The 19,875-nt window shown below is 44.9% G+C and overlaps 1 long non-coding RNA gene across 2 annotated transcripts; it reads right to left on the bottom strand.

Moving 5' to 3' along the window:
* Positions 1 to 607: 607 nt before the first annotated feature.
* LOC132243928 (uncharacterized) lies at positions 608 to 18,993 on the bottom strand. 2 transcript variants are annotated; one of them, XR_009455486.1, is made up of 5 exons: positions 18,929 to 18,993; positions 14,565 to 14,657; positions 11,223 to 11,475; positions 2,316 to 2,373; positions 608 to 719 (listed from the first exon to the last, which is right to left on the bottom strand). It is a non-coding gene; the product is annotated as an uncharacterized LOC132243928 (long non-coding RNA). The 2 variants fall into 2 exon arrangements; XR_009455485.1 differs by lacking the exons at positions 608 to 719; positions 2,316 to 2,373; positions 11,223 to 11,475; positions 14,565 to 14,657 and adding exons at positions 17,050 to 17,805; positions 17,890 to 17,984 and having other exon boundaries at positions 18,929 to 18,958.
* Positions 18,994 to 19,875: the final 882 nt, after the last annotated feature.

The following is a 19,875-nucleotide window of genomic DNA, read 5'->3' as shown; positions in this document are numbered from 1 at the left end:
AAAAGATTTGGAGAGCTTTGATGATTCAGGCAGTCCCTGGTGGCTGCAGCAGGGAGCTGCAGCTGGACTCCAAGCTGGTAAGTACTAGGGGCAGGGGAGGGGGACAATGACCCCTGCCAGCCCCCCGACCACTGCCCCAGCCCCCCCCCCCCCCCCAGGCTGCCCACATCTGCCCCAGATCGGTACTTAAAAAAAAAAAAAAGCCCAGGGGGTCACCAGATGCTGCTTGGCTTGGGGGGGGGGGGAGCGGGGAATCCCTGCTGGGAGCTGGGGCAGGTAGGGCAGCTATTGCTGGTCTGGGAGAGGGGCAGGGAATGGGGCTGACACCGGGCTGATTTGGAGATTCAACAGTAGCCAAATCTGTGAATCAGATTCAGCCGAACCGAAAAAAATCGGGACAGTGATTCAAAAATCACCAAATCGATTCACCGTCTTCCGAACTGAACGAATCTGAATCCAAGGCAAATATTAGCCACTTCGCACAGGCCTAGTATCTAGCCAATTTCATTAGAGATGGGGCTTTAGCCAAGTTTAAACATTTAGTGCCTTACAGATAGGTTGGTTGGAAGACCTGGTCACATGTCTGCTACTTACTGAGTAAGTTTACTTGAAAGTGGTCACATCTACACGGAGACACTGACTGCACAGTAGCCTTGTGTGGCAGAAACCATGATGCAACTTTAATGTGCAGTAGTCTCAGGCTATGGTGCAGTCAGCATCTCAAAAAATACCATTTGTCAGCACTACTGCACAGTAACTTGAGTAACTGTACAGTCATTTAATACTTGTTTGTACAAGCACTAAATAACTGCACAGTAATTGTCTTATGTAGACATGGTTAGCAAGATCTTTGCTGCATCACAGTGGGGTAGTTCTGTTGTGTGCCTGCACCCAATGGCTTTAGCCAAGAACAGCCATAGAACCAGATTTACACTATAATGACAGCCACAGCCTTGGTTCAGGTAATAGGCTCCTATACAAATGCAGGGGGCAGTGAGGAGAGGCACCTAAGAAATAGTCCTGTAACAAGTGGAAGGCTGAGCAGTGCTCCTGCCTGTCTGTGTAGCATTAAGTGTCTGTGGTATATTAGTCACTTTTGGGATAGCTATCTTAGATCCTACCTGACAGACAACAGAAGTCAAGGGGAAATGTCCACTAACTTCCATGTTACAAGAGCTGCCACATAGTATATCATGCCTCTGAATGGTCTGCGATACATTAAGGCCATTCTTTTGCAATTTAAGACCAGCTGGCCTGTAAGATGATCTAGACTGACCTCCTGCAATAATACAGGATGCACATTTACCCAGTTTCCCTTGGGTTGAGGTCAATAACGTGTGTTGGACTAAAGCTTTCACTTCTACTAGTTAGGTAAGGGGTAGGGCAGGGCATCGCCTTATAGACTTAACTAATTAGGAGAGGCCTGGGTTTTCAAAGACAATAGCCCATGTCATTATATACTAGGAATTGATTAGCAGAAATTGGAGAGGGGGGGGGAAGGGAAAGTGTATAGGGAGGGAGGCTGGAACTAGTAGTAATAATCTCATTTTTGGCAATGATGGGTTAAAAAAAAAAAAAACAACCCACAAAACAAAACATGACCCCACCCCCATAAGAATTAGTGTCACTTATTTTGGAAAATAAATAAGTTCAGGCCTAACATATTTTTCCTGCATTGTTAAAGAAATTAAAAGTGGTTTCAATTTTTTCTATGTTCACTGAAATTAAAGGATCAGACATTTAAGGTTGCATACATTTATAAAACTGTAGAAAGCAATCTTTACTGGTGCAAATGCCTTTTGATTTTTTGTTTTGTTTTTAATTTGAATAAGATGAAAAAGGATATTCCCTGAAATGAAATTAAAAAAAAAAAAACAACTGGACCAAAGAGGGAATGTTTACTTATGGTATATACTTGTGAACTAGAGCTGAAGTAACCAGATATATACATTACATGTTTAATTACTTCACTACTATTCTATGGCTGTTTTCTCTTTCAGTTCAACTTGCATAATGTTATTCAAAATTGTATACTGCACACAGTGTTATTACAATTTTTAGAAATATTTTCCATTTTGTATGTAGTCAATCATGAAATGTATGACTGGAAACACATTTCATTGCAATCACCATGGATTTATTTTTCTACATAGGTGTCCACGAATTCACTGGAGCTGTAGCACTTCACACCAGAAAATGTGGTTGATTCAGTACAGTTTACAGCCTCTTGGAGCTAGAAGCTTTTAGTCTTAGCTTAGCCGTCAGGAGGAAAGAATCTGAAGTCAATGTGTCAGTATATTTGAATATATACTTACCTCTAAAGCAGGTGTACAACAAAGTGGAATCTCTTCACTCAGCAATTTCCTAGTCCAACTGAAAAAAATGTTTTCCAGGACTATGAGACAGTTTCCACTTTATGTCTTCAAACCTCATTGCCTCTTGAACTTCATTTCCCCCAACAGAAGATTGATGTACCAATAACGACTTATCCTGAGCTTGTGGTCCTACTTAGTTCATTGCATTCTATATCCACCACCTGTTCCATATCAATGCTCCTCCTGAATCTCTCTTGGTCCATTAAATGAGTGATGGAACTCTCCATTGACATTTTTGTCAACCAATATTTTTAATGAAGGTAACAAAAAAGTGAACGTCATTGTCCTTTTCTAATGACAGCCAGAATTAAACTACTCACTTCTAAGCTTGGGGGCAGGGCAGGGGAGGGGAAGGAAGAGAAGTGATTTATAGACTCATAGGATATTTCTTTCTATAGGGTAAGTAAGCTTAATTATGAGTAAACAAGCTGAAAAGTTCTGGGTCTAATGATTCAGCTCCCCACTAAAACACTTGTCCCATTTTATGCACTTGATTAGGCCCTCAGTGGGGGGGGGGGGGGAATAAAAAGAAAACCCTGTACATTTTAAAACAACATTGGCTTGCTTTACTGTTCAAATATTTTCCATCTAGGTGGAATAGGGTGGACTTAAGTAAGGTTTTCTGGTGAAGCTCCATATGTTATTCTCTTAAATAAACTGGAAAAATATGGGCTAGAGATGGATATTCTCCTTTAGGGGTATAAATAACTGAAGTAATTGCTGCTTATGAAGTATGAATTTGAATGGATCCATTTTAGAATGCCAAAGGTTGTATGCAGAGTTTCTCGGAGATCCCTTCTTGGTCCTGGCATGTTTAACATTTTCACCAGTAATTCAGATGCAAGAAGAGAGTTTCAGTTATGCTGCTGATGCAAAGCTGGAACCACTTTATAGGTAAGATTAGAATTCCAAAAAGAAATTGATAGATTAGAGTACTAGGCTACAGAAAACAGAATTAGAGATTAAAGTAAGGTGTTACCCTTAAGGAACAGAAAGAGTTGGTAAGTTCATGTAGTCAACCCTGTGCCCTGGACAGGAACAGGTGCCGGGATCATATCACCCCAGCCAAATATCTGTCCAGCCTCCTCTTGAAGACCCCCAAGGTAGGAGAGAGCACCACCTCCTTGAAGCCCATTCCAGAGCCTGGCAGCCCTAACTGTAATGTCTCCTGATGTCCAGCCTTAACCTTCTCTCTAACAATATGAGGCCATTATTCCTAATAACCCCAGGTGGTGCCTGGGGGAACAGAGCCTCCCCCAATTCCTGCGGTCCCCCCTGGTGAGTTTGTAAGCAGCCACCAGATCCCCTTTCAGACTTCTCTAGTGGAGACTGAATAGGTTCAGGCCCTTTAGCCTCTCTTCATAGGACCTGCCCTGCTGCCCCTGATCATGTGTATGGCCCTCCTCCGGACCTTCTCAATCCTACATCTGCATGCCCAAAAGCTTTTAAAATCATTATCAGATTCTTAATAGCAACCATCCTAAGGAAAAGTGCCCCTGCATTGTGAGAATGAACTTGAGTCAGACAAGGATGTGCGATTTCTTCAATGCATTTGTGTCTTTATCACAGCCATTCCTTATCTCATCTAGGACAAACTTCTATCTGGAGTCAGCATTTAATATCATATTAACAGAACCATTTGATGTTAAAGAGGTCCATGGTTCAAATCCAATACCTCCATTAGTGATCTCCAGTGACGATGGTCACTCAATTGAAGAGCTTCCGGTCACTCCTGATTGCTTTTGTAAAGCATATGGAGTAGACTCACTATCAGCTTCATTAAAACCAAGATTCTTCATCAGTCCACTTCAAACCAACCAACTTCTCCTTCATGCATTACAAGTAGAGGACAATCTTTGGAGAGTGTTGAATATTTCTCCTACCTGAGTAGCCACCTTTCCCAAAAAGTAAACAGACAACAATATTCAACATCAGCTAAAGTCTAATAGTGCTGCATTTGGATGCCTGCAAAATCATGCTCTTGATTATTATGATGACATTGGGACCTAAACCAAATTTCTTACCTACCAGACTCTGGTCACCCCTACCCTACCCTGTTGTAGGAGTGTGAAACTTGGGTACCATTAGAAATACCTTAAAGCTTTGGAGCATTAACAACACCAGGGACCTCAGAAAAATCCTCTATATAAATCAGAAGGACAGAAGAATGCCAGAGTTCTGGCTCAAGCAAACATCACCAGCAGAGCCATATTTATATGGTGCCAGCTCCAACCAGACAAGACATACCATAGCGATACCTTATTACCAGCTCACAACACAAATCCTTTACTCCCAGACTGCTAATGATTGCAGCTGTAGAGGTGGGGAAAAGGAAGGAGTCGGGGCGCCTCGAAAGCCAATTCAGAGAAATGCAATATGATGTAGCAGCCTTTAATAAATGGACCCACCTGAACAGAATGGAAAGAGCTGCCTGGCAGAGACAGAGTTTGTCCCCAAGGGGACACTGTAGGCTATGAGGGCAAGTGAAGCTGTTTGGGAGCAGCCCTGTTGGAAGTGGGAGGGGTGATGTAACCCCAGCACAGTTTGAAAGACAGCCATTAGCAAAAGCTCGGGAAGGGCCCTGAGCTGGGATTGGCTGAGAGGCTTGGATAAAAGGGGGAACAGTTTTTCCTGTGGGGGGGACAAGAGAGAGAGAGGGGGCTGATGGACAGGCTGGAGACCGGATTGAGAGTCTCAGCACAGTGGTCCCTTGGAAAGCCCCTGAGAGAGGCCTGCAGGAGCAGCAGTGGAGAAGCTGCAGCGGCAGGAGCAGGCAGGGACTGCTGGTGTGGAGAATCCAAGCCTGGAGAGACCTGACTGCAGCTGGCGTGGCTGGGTGAGCACAGAAGAGCCAGGGAGGACTGCTGGAGTCTGCCCTAGTTTCCCTGAGGGGTGAGGGCCCCCAGGGGTAGGCAAAGCCCAGGGAGGGGCTGCATTTGCTGGGGCTGTGAGGCTGTGTGGGGCAGGAGGGTTGCTATAGCCTGCAGCCCAGACACTACTCACAGCAGAGCCAGGGAAGGGGTCAAAGGCAGGGGAAGGCTGTCTTGTAGGAACTACAGAGGAGCCACTGCTTGCTGCGCAGAGACTCCAAGAGCACGGAGACAGACACCAGTGCCAGGCAGCGTCCACAGACCACGTGCAGGACACAGGCAGTCCAGCTCCCTGAGATACCCCTCCAGGGGCAGTGCACTTGGGATCCCCAGTACACCGTGTGCAAGTGAGAGACTGTAAATAGTTCTTGAGGGTTTATTAGACAGTATATCCATGTGCTTATTTAATGATTATTTCTTATGATGTAAATAATTAAATCTTGTAAATAGTTTGAGAGCTGTCTGCAAGGGTGCTTGATTGTATGGGGAGGCTCTCCACTCGGGGCACTGCAGTAGCTTCCCGGGGGGCTGGGCAGGGCTACTGGCTACCAGGTATCCCAGGATCCCATTATTCAGGTGAGGGCGCATGTAGTGTCGTGCCCAGCATTACAATTACAATACCTAGGAGACTCAATACTGAATCATCCCCAGTGGTGCCATGATGTATGATGATGAGGCATCAAATCACCAAGTAAATTCATTTCACTTTGGAGGCGGATAGTGGAGATAGACAAAGGGAAAGAGCTGTGACCTCACACCACCTAGGTCTCATCCTTACTCCTGGAACTATCTGACCCATCTACAGGTTTAGCCTCCTCAGGCATCTACAGCCTCACTGAGGACTTCCCCATTTCCCAGGGGACTGTCAACAAGATGAATAAGCATTATCAAAAGTTAGCATGTGTTCTGAGCAGTCGCACAGTATTGCTTACTATGATCTCCCAAGCCGAGACTCTGCTGCTAGCAGTGGGAGGTATGGGGAGGTGAGCCTGGCAGAGTGCTAGTCCTGGAATTGGAGCTGACTGGAGGCTCTGGTACAGTCCTGAGGTTTGGAAAGATAATCGGCTGATTGCCAGTCCCAGCCTCATTCACTACACCAGAGCCAGTTCAAGACTGCTGGGGCTGGGATTAACAGTTTTATCTGGAGTCTTGAACTGGCTTTTCTAAGATACAAGGGCTGGGACGGGGACCAAAAAATAGCTGGTCCCAGCTCTGGTACCACAATGTTCTTGTCAACCCCAGAACTAAGTGGAGAAGAGCCTGCAATATAAAAGAGCAAGCATCAATAGATACATTTTAAGTGTGACATGTTAGTCTCTGAGAAACTGTCTGAGAGCTGCTCAGGAAAGAAAACTATGAATTCAAACAGACAAGGTCTGTTTATTGTTTTAACTGGGAGGGGGAAAGTAGATGTCAGAGTTTCTCCTGCTCCCCAAACAAGTACCCTAACACCTTGATGCAGCAAAACAACCAACCAGCCAAAAAAAAACACCCAACACAGACACACGCCACATAGGAGGAGTCCCTTTTTCTCCCCGATTTCGTTTCTCACACCTGTGACAGCTGAAATTATTTCTGTGTGATAAAGGTGCTTGCTGAAGGCTGTATGAAGATTAGACTAAGAGTTTTTTTTTTCTGTATTTGTTTAGATATTAAGCTTTAAGTTGTTGCTAAAAGCCTAATTAAAGATTAAGATGTAGTGAGGCCTTGTATAAAGTAAGGCCTAGTAAATTTAACAAAGCCTTGAAGTAGTAAGGCCCTGTGAGATAGTTAAAATTACCTTATCAAAGGAATGCAAAGCTTGTACTGCTATTGGTCAGTCTAAAGACAATTAAAGTAAAAGGAATCTGAGTAGTTGTACATTATCAGAACCATTCAAGAACTTTAAATTGGCTAAAATATCTGAAAACCATTCAGAAGGAAGATGCAGCACTGTGGAAAGGATTAGTTAGGTGTTGCCTGGATCCGTGGGCCCGTGGAACTGGAAGAGCCCGAGGACTGTATTCCAGGGTCCTTCCCGGTACCTGTTGGACAGAGCTGTTTGGGGAAACCTGACTTCACTGAACTTTGTGGAAAGAAAAGCTTGTTGTGTATCAGGCATCAGAGGGGAGTGCCAATAAGTTGCCAATGTGAATTACTTTTGTCTGTCATTGTTTGTCTTGTTACTATGCGTAGTTGTGTTTTTGTTAAGTCAATAAACCTTTCTTACCTTTCTATCCCCGACCATACTCTCAATCCCAGACACTACGCAGGTGGCTGGGACATCAATTGGCACCACAAACAAGATTGAGAGGCTCTGGTCCAGAAAAAAAAGGTCAGAATGAAGGGAGTTGTATGGGCCCCGTTAGTGGCATTGCTTAAGGAGGTGATGGGGATGGAGAATCCTGGGTGAGATAAGGATAGGTTGAACCCTGCCTGGAGTGACCAGGGAACTTAACCCGATCATTGGGCTAGGTTTGCTGCTGCTGCCCTGGGCAAAACCAGGAAGGGACTGCGGATAGGGGTCGACAAGAATGCCCAGCTCTGAGAAGAAGTCACCTGGCTGATTATCGAGTTAGAAGATGTAAGAGATTCTAACATCATGGTGTGCAAGGCTGTGCGAGCTATACAGAGCTGCTTGAAAAACATTAAAATGGAAGGAAGGAAAAATTATTATCCCACGCATGGCCGCTTCCCTCCAGAAGAAAGTGCACTTAGCGCAGGCTGTGGAGCGATCCTCCCACAAGTGTCTGTATAGAGATAAACCAAAAGGTAAGCTCTGGGAAGGTCAAAAGAAAGAGACTGATGGAGAGGAGGAGATTTATGATGAGCCTGGTGCTCAAACACCCCCGTATGTTCCTGCCCAGAGGGAGGAACCTAGCCAGGCCTTTCCCACGCCGAGCAAGAAACTCAACCAAGTTTTTCTCATGGTGATAACTCATTCAAGGCCGCAAGTAGGGAATCCCCAAGAAGAGCTGCATTCCTTTACCTGTGCAGACATTAAAAATATTGAAAAGCAGAAGAAGTCCAAGCCAGGAGAGCTAGTAATAGACTGGCTAGTTCAAATGTATAGTGAAGAAGCATTTACAATTTCAGTGAGTAGAGCTGAAGCTGCAAAAATGGTTGTATGCCCTGAGCTCCAGTTAAATCAATTTGCAGGAAGTAATGAAATGTTACTTTGTTTTCTGCTGTTCTCCAAGCTACTGCAGACAGTTATGGTACTAGAGAAGAAAAGCTTAACCCTGCCCCTCAGGCATGGGCCAATTTAAAAGAGGCTGTCCACTGCTTGTATCTTTTATCACTAACTGAAATCATTTGTGCAGCGGTTTGGACTCACACGCCAAATGCAGAAGTCGTGACAGCACCGTTGTGAAAGAGGTTTTGCCGACAACCACCAACACAGCACATCTCAGACTTGTTGGCCTTGGAGCCAGAGGCAGTTAATCACCTGGTAAGAGATGCGAATCAGCAAATAGTGCAGCTTTTACCCATTTTGCAGAAGCCAAGGCTTACCAAGCTGATGAAACTGCCAAGGCCATGGCGGTGGTCTCAGTGAAAGATAAACCCCCTGACCCCCCTGAATTGTTGATAAAAGCTGGGAAAGGCCATCCCAAGACTCCACAAGCAAAAAGTGTGGAAAGACTTGTTAGCTGCCTGTTACAATTAAGTGCAAATTAATAAACTACCCATCAATATCTTGAGAGGGCTAAAGGCTAAACACTGTATCAAGAGGGCAAAACCTAAAGCAGAGCCGTTGCCACCACCAACAGTGTCACTAGAGAGATTTTCTGCCTTGAGAGCAAAACTTTCAGCATTTTCCCAGGCACGTGCAGGGCCACCAGCCTTTACCCCACCTGATCACATGGCCTAAGGAGTCTGGCCAACCCAACCCCCAAAGAAAGGAGACACAATGCCGGTAGTAGCAGACCAAGGACCGGTATCTAAAGTTAACATTGGCCCCTTAATTCAGATACCTGTACAGATTCAATTAAGTAAAAGTGAAAAGTCATTTGATATGCTATTAGACACAGGTGCCCAGATTTGTATTTCAGATTCTGCAGATTGGAAGGGGGAAAAAGGAACCCCTTTAACAAGTAATTAGAGTCGAAAGCACCAGATGACCAGAACATGTAGTCTGAGCAACCTTTGCATTACCTAATGGCTCTAAGGTAAGAGAGCAGCAGTAATACTTAAAGGGAGACCAAGCTTACTGGGATTTAATGTATTAAAAGGACAGCGGTTTGCCCTTGAACAAAAAATTGGCAGTTTGGGTGCACAGTGCCTCACCAAAACAGAAGCAGCAAAAGAAATGGCTATAACAGCTGTAACTCGATGTAGCATGATCCCACTCCCCCTGCCTCCCATGAAAGGAGTACACAGACCCCAGTATCAAACTCCCTGCTGAGGCCATACAACCTATCCAGTGTATTATCAGTCAGCAGTTAAAAGATGAGACTACTATTCAAACCCACTCTCCGTATAACAATCCAGTGTGGCCAGTGTGCAAGCCAAATAGAGGGTGGCAGTTGACTATTGATTTTTTATCTTTGAATGCTAATACTGACCCCTTGACAGCTGCCATCCCATCACTAGCAGCCTTGACAGAAAGCATTCAGAGTTATAAGCCTGCATGGAGAGAATCCATTAGTATCAAAGATATGTTGCAACACTATGTGTTTGTAGCTGTAAAAGTTGTAACAGAAATAATGTTCACTTCAGCTAGAGCTACAGCCCAGGACACTTGTAAAGCACTAGAAACTTTACTAGCTGCGTATCCACCACCTATAGAACTACAGGGCAATAATGGTCTTCATTTCCACAATCATCTTGTGTATGAGTGGAGCACGAAACATAGCATGTTATGGACATATCACTTCCCATACCATCCACAGTCTAATGGATTGGTAGAGTAAGCCAATGGCATCCTCAAATGCAATTTGCGGGTAGGCACTGGCCTAGCTCATAAAGACTGGGGCTTGAACCTGAATCGAGCTATCAATTGGGCCAATAACCGGCACCATCAGGAGGTAGCCCTATGCAACAGGCCTTTTGATTGGGTGGTCCCCGCGAGCTGGCAGTAGAGAGACCTAGGCATGGTGACCTGGGAAAGCTCCAGGCAGGAGATTGGGAAGTAGTGAATCATCCTGAAGGAAATAAACGGGAGGGGAAACTATTAGCAAAAGATATGCATAATACATGGTGAGTCTTTAAGTCAGATTTATCTAACAGGAGCCAAGCTCCTTGTTGTCTTGTTCCTACAGAGTGGATCTGTCCACAAGTGCAACCATAACCATTTCTAATTGAGCCTGCCACTGAAGAAGAGTCCTTCTCTGTCACCAGTCTAAATTAACTGGCACCATGAAGTGGTGGACTGTTATGAATGTACTCTTTTTATTAACACCATATTGTGTTTCCTGGGTAGGGCATGTCTACTATCCTTCTTATTAGCCAAATATTAATGAACTTGCTCCTGAAGACCTCAAGGAGTGGCCTAACCCTGAAGAGCATCCCCTGGAAACACGTTCAGATGGCCCTCATGTGGTCCAGCTGTAGTATCCATACTAGAAGAAAACTCACCACCCCGGACCAAGTGAAGTCCTGGTCTCCAATTAGAAAAAACAAGATAGTTGACTGGCAAAGTAGTAACTGTCAGTGCACCTGTGGCACCAGTTATTATCTTGGGTTCATTCCCTACCTGAAGGCTGGAATGGCTAACTATGGGAGGGGAGGTGATTGTTGTATCTCTTCTTGTTTGAGAGTTTGGTGTTAAATACTTCCCGAGGAAAACCCCGTTGAGCTCAACCTCCCTGAGTTTGTCCCCCCAATAGTGCATTCTGCATCTGTTCAGCCTCTCAAGCCACTGCATTTATGGGAGAATCTGCCCCCTCCCATGTCTATGGCTTACACCACTCTCCAACAATGGTGTGAGGCCCACCAGGTAAGAAAGTGCATTACAAATTAAAACAAAGTTATTACATGGTTTGTCAACCATACTTACACAGAGGCGTGGTGGAATGGTACCTACTTTAATACAACCAGAAGGGGGCTGTATCTGCAAGTCTCCAACACTTTTCCTCATCCTTTTATACCAGTGGAGTTCCTGAAGCAAATCAGTGCTATGATTCTGCCTGGACAATGCTGTTTCATTAACCCAATATAGCATCGTCCCCATGAGCGACAGTGGAAGCTCTTCCGCTCTCTGGGAGGTGAAGCATGGTTACAAGCTCCCAAAGTGGAAAGATAAATGTGATCTGTGAACAACAACAAAAACAAAACAAAAACAAAACACGGGGTGCTCACTACTATCTCTGGCCATTCCCCCACGGGAGGGCCCGACACCGCCCATGTATAACTCCACACCCTGTTGGAGGTCACAAGTTAAAATCCCAACCCTCCTAAATGCTTTGTTGCTCACTGCCCAAATATTGTTCTGACCAGAACAATGGTATGTCCAAGCTACTTTTCCAAACTGTTCAGCAAGAGCTCGAGTAGCAGAAGGGTTACTTAGATGAGAATGGCCAGTCATTTTCTGTTCCATAAGTGCACTTAAGACCCGCAGACAAAGAGATACTCCAAGTTATCTTTGAGACAGACTTAAATCCACTATGAATGTGTGGAACTTGGATAAATCCCCAAAAACAACACTGAAGGAGTAGCCAAACTCTGACACACAGCAGGGCTGCTCACTAGGGGAGGCATGCTCAAAGGAAAAATGTTAGAGCACACTGATACATTGCTAACAGATGTAGGATTAAAGGCAGCCTGTCTTGCCCAGGTCATGATGGACACTGCTTTTAAAGCAGACAAAAGTCAAACTTGGAGTACTGCATGTGCACAAGTCCAGTTATCATTGAATATGCATTTTTTTCCCAGATAATAAACAATGTTAAAAATAAAGAATGGCCCTCTGGCTTAGAGAATAATGAGATGCCTGCAACATTTAAAGAAAGATACGCCTACCAAAGTATCTGGATTACCACTTGAGAAAGCTGTAATAAAGGAAAGTGTTAATTCCTGGTGCAAGGAGTAAAAAATAGAAACTAGACCACTGCTTATTTGCTAAACATGGAGCTAGGAGAAAGATGCCTTTAAGACTGAAATCTGCATTGCCCCATGTCAGGACCCAGGGCAGCCAGCCAGCAGCTCTCCCTGACTCCCACCCGGGCAGATAAGGGTCTGGGGCCTTAGAAGGCCATCAGGTGGGTACTTGTGACGCTTGGAGTGGAATTAATTAGGCGGACACTTATCGGTTGCAAAGCAAGATTGTTTACTCACGTCAAGGTGGTGTAAGATGGAGGTCAGAGATACTTAGTTAGTTACAGCTTAGAGATCGTCGTTCAGCAGATATTATATATATATATATATACACATACATACATACATACATACATACATATATATATACACGGGCCGGCGGTCGGCTTATCGGGCATGTGGGGCAAGGGTACGCCAGGGAGGTCGCGGCGGGAAGACACTGACAACTGATCAAATTGTCAGATTTACTCCAAGGTGTGGGCAGAGTTGTCTTCAACTTTGTGAAAAATGTAAGCGGGTTTCGTTTGTATGATAGCCAATTGTTTTTCGCCACGTCATAAATCTAATTAGACTCGCCAATTATCTAGCGGTCTTCGCTAGGGTGTTATCTCACAGGGTTACTCCCCATTTTCTCTGACCAGTTATAATGATTTATGTACAGCACAGAAGGCTAAGTTTCATTTCTAGTTAGTGTCGCAGTTATAAATCTCTTTTTGACATGCGCAGCAAAAAAAACAAAAAAAACAAAACAGCGGTTACTATCATTATTGTTAACCCTTAGTTAACCTAGTGCAGAAAAAAACTGTTTTGAATGGTTTTACTTGTTTGTGACATGGGCACTACTTAATTTGGTTGTGGCACCCCATATGGGAAATAGTTACCCCTGATGGCCCTCGGTATGTAGCACAGTCCCCCTTAGTTCAAATTAGTAGCACCTTAATTAAATTAAGCACCCTATGGAGAGGCTAGCCTCTCAGCCCACCTAACATGACCTGAGTATATGAGTTACCTAATGTGTCATATGTAACAATAGGGCAACATGTTTGATGGGAAGAACCAGGTCATTTGCTGTATGAAAATGGTACCACCTGGACTTTATGCAATTCCTGTTGCTTAGGAGCTAAAAGTGGAGCCGTTGTTCTACTGCAATTAAGTAACTGTACTATTGCCCTAAAATAGCCAGAAGTTTCCTCTGAGACTATACCTCTCAACTTTATGATACCCACTTCATGGTTATCAAATGTAGACTTGCCACAATTAAAAAACTGGAATGAAGTGAAAAATAAGCTGCAGAGCCTTGAGGCAAAGGCTCAGCAAAGCACTCAGTTGGTTCTCCTTGCTCGAGAAGGTGGGTGAATCAGTCAGGCTGTCAACGTGCCCAAGCCTTGTAAATGGTATAATGTAATCTATACTATTCGTGTGTCACCAAGTGCCACATCAGCTTCATAGCTAACCATCTTAAGCATCATAGTATTCTGCATTAACCTATTGGCAACAGCTAAATAGTGTTTTAATCGTTGTTCTTGTAAATCTGTTCATACTATGCAAGTTAAATTTATAAATCCCTCCCCATTTCTCTGATGTAGCGCATGTGCCTTTAGTGTTTTAACTGTAGCTATCATAGTGCTTCAGCAAGCAAGAAGTAGAGTGTGGCAGCTGAAATCACATCTGTGTGATAAAGATGCTTGCTGAAGGCTCTATGAAGATTAGACTAAGTGTTTGTTTTTTTTCTGCATGTGTTTAGATATTAAGCTATATGTTGTTGCTAAAAGCCTAATTAAAGTTTAAGATGTAGTGAGGCCTTGTATAAAGTAAGGCCTAGTAAATTTATAAAGCCTTGAAGTAGTAACACCCTGTGGCATAGTTAAAATAAACTTATCAAAGGAATGCAAAGTTGTACTGCTATTGGTCAGTCTAAAAACAGTTGAAGTAAAAGGAATCCAAGTAGTTGTACATTATCAGAACCATTCAGAAGCTTTAAATTGGCTAAAATATCTGGAAAACATTCAGAAGGAAGATACAGATCTATAAAGAGGATTAGTTAGCTGTTGCCTGCCTGGATCAGTAGGTCCATGGACCTCGAAAAGCCCAATGACTGCATTCCAGGGTCCTTCCTGGTACCCTTCGGACAGCGCTGTTTGGGGACGCCTGACTTCACTGAACTTTGTGGAAAGAAAGATTGTGGTGTGTCAGGCATCAGAGGGGACTGTTGATAAGTTGCTGACGTGAATTACTTTTGCCTGTCATTGTTTGTCTTGTTATTACTTGTAGTTGTGTTTTTGTTAAGTCAATAAAACTTTCTTACCTTTCTACCTTGACCATACTCTCAATCCTGAACCCTCCGCAGGCAGCTGGGACAGACACCTAGGACCTCTCAGTAAATCTTTTTTACCAAAAGCTGAAATAGACCAAAAAAAAAAACATGTATACACTTGTGTGCAACCATATTCCTGTGACTTCTGCCAACATTTAGATTCTTTTTAGAAGAAATGACTGATGTCAAGATTTTTTAGCAGAGTTGCTCTAACAGAGATTTTTTTTTTAATTTCACCCCACCTTCATTGAAGAGAGGATACTTCCTATGTCAGTATCCCAAACCTTAAATAACAAGTCCCTTTTCAGAAGATTTTCTAGACAACATGCAGAATTCCAGGTGCCCAGAGGCCAAGCCTCAGAGCCTAAGTTAGGAAGTGATGCATACAGTGACTAACTTGTTAACAGGGGTGGGCAAAATGCAGCCTGCAGGCCATATGCGACCCACCAGATCATTCTATGTGGCCTGAGGGGCCCCTAAAAATTTAGAAAATTAATATTTATCTGCCCTGGGCTGCTTTTCATGTGGCCCTTGAGGGCTTGCCAAAACTCAATAAGCGGCCCTCCACCCAAAATAATTGCCCGCCCCTGGGTTAGAAGTTTGGAGCACCCAACATATCAGGCCCAAGCTGGGCTCTTAGGATGTTATGGCCCAAATCCTTTTGTGACCTTTCTGATAAGACTGTGGAGATTTGTAATTAGACTGAAGATACAAAGAAACCCTAGGGAATTTCTTTCAAATAACTTGCCATTCATAGTTTCATAGTTGGAAGGGACCTGAGCAGATCATCAAGTCCGACCCCCTGCCATGGCAGGAAAAAGCACTGGGGTCATACGATCCTGGCTAGGTATTCATCTAACCTCCTTTTGAAGACCCCCAGGGTAGGAGCCAGCACCACTTCGTTTGCACGTTGGTTCCAGATCCTAGCCGCCCCGACTGTGAAGTAGCGCCTCCTGATGTCTAGTCTGAATCTATCCTCTGCGAGCTTGTGAACATTGTTTCCAGTCACTCTTAGTAGAGCTCAGGGGAAGAGGGACTCCCCCAATGCCTGTTTTCCCCCCTGACTAGTTTGTAAGTAACCACTAGATCCTCCCTCAGCCTTCTCTTGTGGAGGCTGAACAGGTTCAGGTCCTTTAGCCTCTCCTCATAGGGCCTGCCCTGCTGCCCCCTGACCATGCTGGTGGCCTCCTCTGGATCCTCACCATGCTGTCCACATCTCTTCTGAAGTGTGGCACCCAGAACTGGATGCAGTACTTCAACTTCAGCCTGACCAGTGTTGCATAGAGGGGGTTGCACCTCCTTAGACCTGCTTGAGATGCATCTGTGGATGCATGACAAGGTGTGGTTGGCCTTCCTGACCACGTCCTCACACTGTCGGCCCATTTTGGTATCAATAATGACTCCAACATCCTTTTCTGCCTCTGCACTGAGAAGAAGGGAGATCCCCAGCCTGTAGGTCTGCTGCTGGTTCTTCCTCCCCAGGTGCAGCACCTTGAACTTGTCAGTGTTGAAACCCATCCTGTTCTCATCTGCCCACTCCTGTAACCTGTCTAGGTCTAATTGCAGCCAGTTAACGACTCATTTGACTGTGTAGGTGTCAACACCACAGTCCCCTAGTTTTTGTTGTTTATTCTTATTAAAAAAAAAAAAAAAGTGTGAGACAGTGTCGAAGGCCTTCCTCAACTCCAGAAAGACTACATCCACTCCTACCCCTCCATCTAAGGATTTGGTGACCTGGTCATAGAAGGCCACCAGATTGGTCTGACAGGTCCTGCCTCTAATGAACCCATGTTGGTTGCCCCTTAGCATAACCTCCCCTGCTGGCCCCTCATGGACATGCACCAGGATAATTCTCTCAAAAAGCTTACCCAGGATCGAGGTAAGACTGACTGGCCTATAGTTCCCTGGGTCCTCCTTCCTCCCTTTTTTGAAAATGAGAACCACATTGGCCCTTTTCCAGTCCTCTGGCACCACACCAGAGCACCACAAGTGCTTGTATAGCCATGCCAGGATTCCTGCAATGACCTCTGCTAGTTCCCTCAGCACTCTGGGGTGAAGGTCGTCAGGAACAACTGATTTAAATACATCCCATCCTTCCAGAAGTTCCGAGACTAGATCCTCACTGACCCTAGGCCTAGGTGTGCCTCCCCCAGGGCCTGAAGGAGTCCCAGCAGATGGGCTGATCTGGTCCCTGCTCAGGAAAATGGAGGCAAAGAAATTGTTAAATAGGTTAGCCTTGTCGTCTGGTGCAACAACCAGATTTCCTAACGTGTCTTGCAGAGGCCCCACATTACCCGGTACCTTCTTTTTGCCCCCTATGTATTTAAAAAAAAGGACTTCTTGTTCTCCTTGATCTGGGTCGCAAGTCCCAGTTCCATCTCCACCTTGGCCTTCCTTACTGCCCCCCTGCAGCCCCGAGAAACCAAGGTATAGTCCTCCCTGGTGATGGCCCCTCCCTTCCCATTGGTGCCCACCCTGCCCCAATTTTTCTTTTGAGCCAAATACTTGGTATTTCCTTTTCTGATATGTCATAGCTAGGTCCACAGTCAAGGACTTCATTAGTGAAAGATGTGGTGAAGATCAAAGTCCAGATATCCTCATGGCTCCTTCAGGGTCACTTGCAGAACTGATCTTCCAGAGGCCAGGCCAGGGTAAGGCATAAGGTGTGTAGAGGGTCTTTTTCATGTCATGAGTGCCTGTGCTTTTAGTATATACAGGAACACATTCTTTTACTCCAATTGATTTAATGCATAGAGTGGGATTATCTGGGAGCACTTTGTGACCTGGAAGGAGCGGTAAGAAAGCCTTGCTCCACTAGTCAGAAAGTTCTGTGCACCTGGGGTGTGGATAGACATAACTTTAGAAGCATTTAAAAAAAAAAAAAAAAAGCTGCTACACGGACATACAGGTGGGATAAAAATCTTCTCTTTTTGGTCAGAGAAGCAAATTACTGGAAAGTAGGAAATGTAAATTAAAAAGGTGGGAGAAAGAGCCAAGATTAGCATGTCCTAGGGATGTGCCTTTATCATTAGGCTGAAAAGAAGGACTGCTGCCTTCCCCCTCCAGGTGCCAGCTCCAACCTCCAGGTGCATACCAGGGATCATTTTTGGCCACCAGCAGATATACAATCTTGGATCCCACACTTCAAGTAGTATATAGGAATATCGGAAAGAGTTCTGTGCAGAGGCACATAAGTGATGGGGGCCAGGCCGGCAAGACTCATGAGGACAGGCTGAAAAAACAATGGTTATTTAGTTTGGAGAAGAGAAGACTGAAGCGGGGGGGGGGGGGCAGGAGCTGATAAGTCTTAAAGTACCTGAATGACAATTAGAGGATGGAGAGATGGGCTTTTCTCTTTGGCTGTAGCAGACAGAACTAGGAACAATAGCCTCAAGCTGCAGCTGAGCAAGTCTAGGTTGGCAATCAGGAGGAACTTTGTGATTATGAGGGTAGTCAAGAATGGAACAGGCAATCCAGGGAAATTGTGGAGTCTCCATCCCTGGAAGTTTTTACAACCAAGTTGTACAGACATTTGACTGGACTGGCTTAGTCAGGCATAATCCTGCCTTGAGCAGTGGACTGGACCTTTTGAGGTCCTTTCTAGGTTGTAATGGACTGGGTTATGGGTGGTCTGGCCAAGTGGTTAGGCTACCAGAACAGGATCAAAGATAGGGGCAGAATCCAAAACACAGGCCCAACCCAGAGTTAGGAAACAGATACCAAGGGCCTTGTTACATGGGAATTTTGGGCAGCTCCTTGACTTTTTAACCCCTGGATTGCCCGTACATTGACACCTTAAAAAGGTTTTAAGCACTAATTAGGCAGCTCAAAGTTACACTACTCCAGGGCAGGCTAGAGTCATACCACTCTACAGTATGCTTTAATACCCCACCCACCCCCGCTAGCCTGGATCCTGCCACTGCCCCCCACCCCCCTGCTTACTTATCACCACCACTTCTGCTACTCTCTGGTGAGAAGAGCAGCAGCAGCTGCCTGGTGCACACGTTAATCCTTTCCTGGCTGCTCACCTGGGACAGGCAGCCACAAGTAAGTAATGTCCCAGGACCTGGTATGAGGGAGCTTCGGGGGGGGGGCTACCTTGCCTTTCAGTCCTCAAAGCTCCTCCTGGCCTGAACATGCAACAGCTCTAAACTCAAGCTAGCACTAACACTGATCAACATTTGTGTGGCTCACAGCATAACATGTAACAATGCCCCAAGTTACCAGATCCAAATCATAAGCCAAGTCAAAGTTTTAGAGTTAGAGGCACAATTACCAAATCTAAAGGAAAATCTAAAAACTAGAGTCCAGGGAAAAAAAAAAAAAAAGGAGCAAGGTCAGGGTATCAGACTTACCAGAACAGATCTTCCTCAGGAACCACTGACTGACCTGGAGGCTTTTACCACAGCTGAACATAAATGGGGAAGCTGTTCTCCTGGCAGCTGGCCAGAGTCATGAGCTAAATTAGGGCTACCAGTCAAAGTCTCAGTCAGATGTGGCCCACTAGGCAATTAGCTCAGGCTGGGCTTCTTGTCAGGCTGCCTGATAGCCTTGCTTTCCTATGCTTCTGTGAACTGCAAATAATGTCACTTCTGCTTCCCACCCCCTTCTACATCAACATGTTTCATGAATTAGACTTCAGTGTTTTTGCTGATCTTGCAAGGAAAAGAAACTAGCCAGGCAATCATGACTGTTAATAACAAAGGGGTGTCAAACACACAGCCCAAGGGCAGGATTTGGCCTGTGAAGCCCTACCATCCAGCCCAAATCAGTCTCTTAAAATGGACTACCCCTTTATCAGCAGTCAGTGTGTGCTGTTGTGTAGCTGCTTGCAATACCATATTGCTTTATTCAAATGCTGCATTGCAAACCAGTGGAAATTAATTAGTGCAATTGCTTCTATTTCATTTCCTCTTTTTTCAGGCACTACATAATAAAGCTGCTGCTGGTGTTACTATAATTATAATTATCACCATCACCATCTCTTAGTGGCATTTCTTTTCTTTCCATTTTCATAGATTTCATAGACATTAAGGCCGGAGGGCACCTCGGAAGATCATTGATTCCAGCTCCCTGGCCCAGGGACAGGAAGTCAGCTGGGGTCACAGGATCCCAGAAAGGTAAACGTCCAATTGATTCTTAAAGGAGTCCAGATTGGGTGCTTGCACCACCTCCAGCATCAGTCTGTTCCAGGCCTTGGGGGCTCGGACAGTAAAGAAATTCTTCCTTATGTCCAGCCTGAAATGCTCTTGCAGGAGTTTGTGACCGTTTGACCTTGTCATCCCTTGGGGTACTCTGGTGA

The sequence above is a fragment of the Alligator mississippiensis genome, chromosome 11 (assembly GCF_030867095.1).
Source record: "Alligator mississippiensis isolate rAllMis1 chromosome 11, rAllMis1, whole genome shotgun sequence".
Classification (NCBI taxonomy): Eukaryota; Metazoa; Chordata; order Crocodylia; family Alligatoridae; genus Alligator; species Alligator mississippiensis.
The sequence above is the reverse complement of the archived record's forward strand: the minus strand, read 5'-3'. Positions and strand labels throughout refer to the sequence as shown.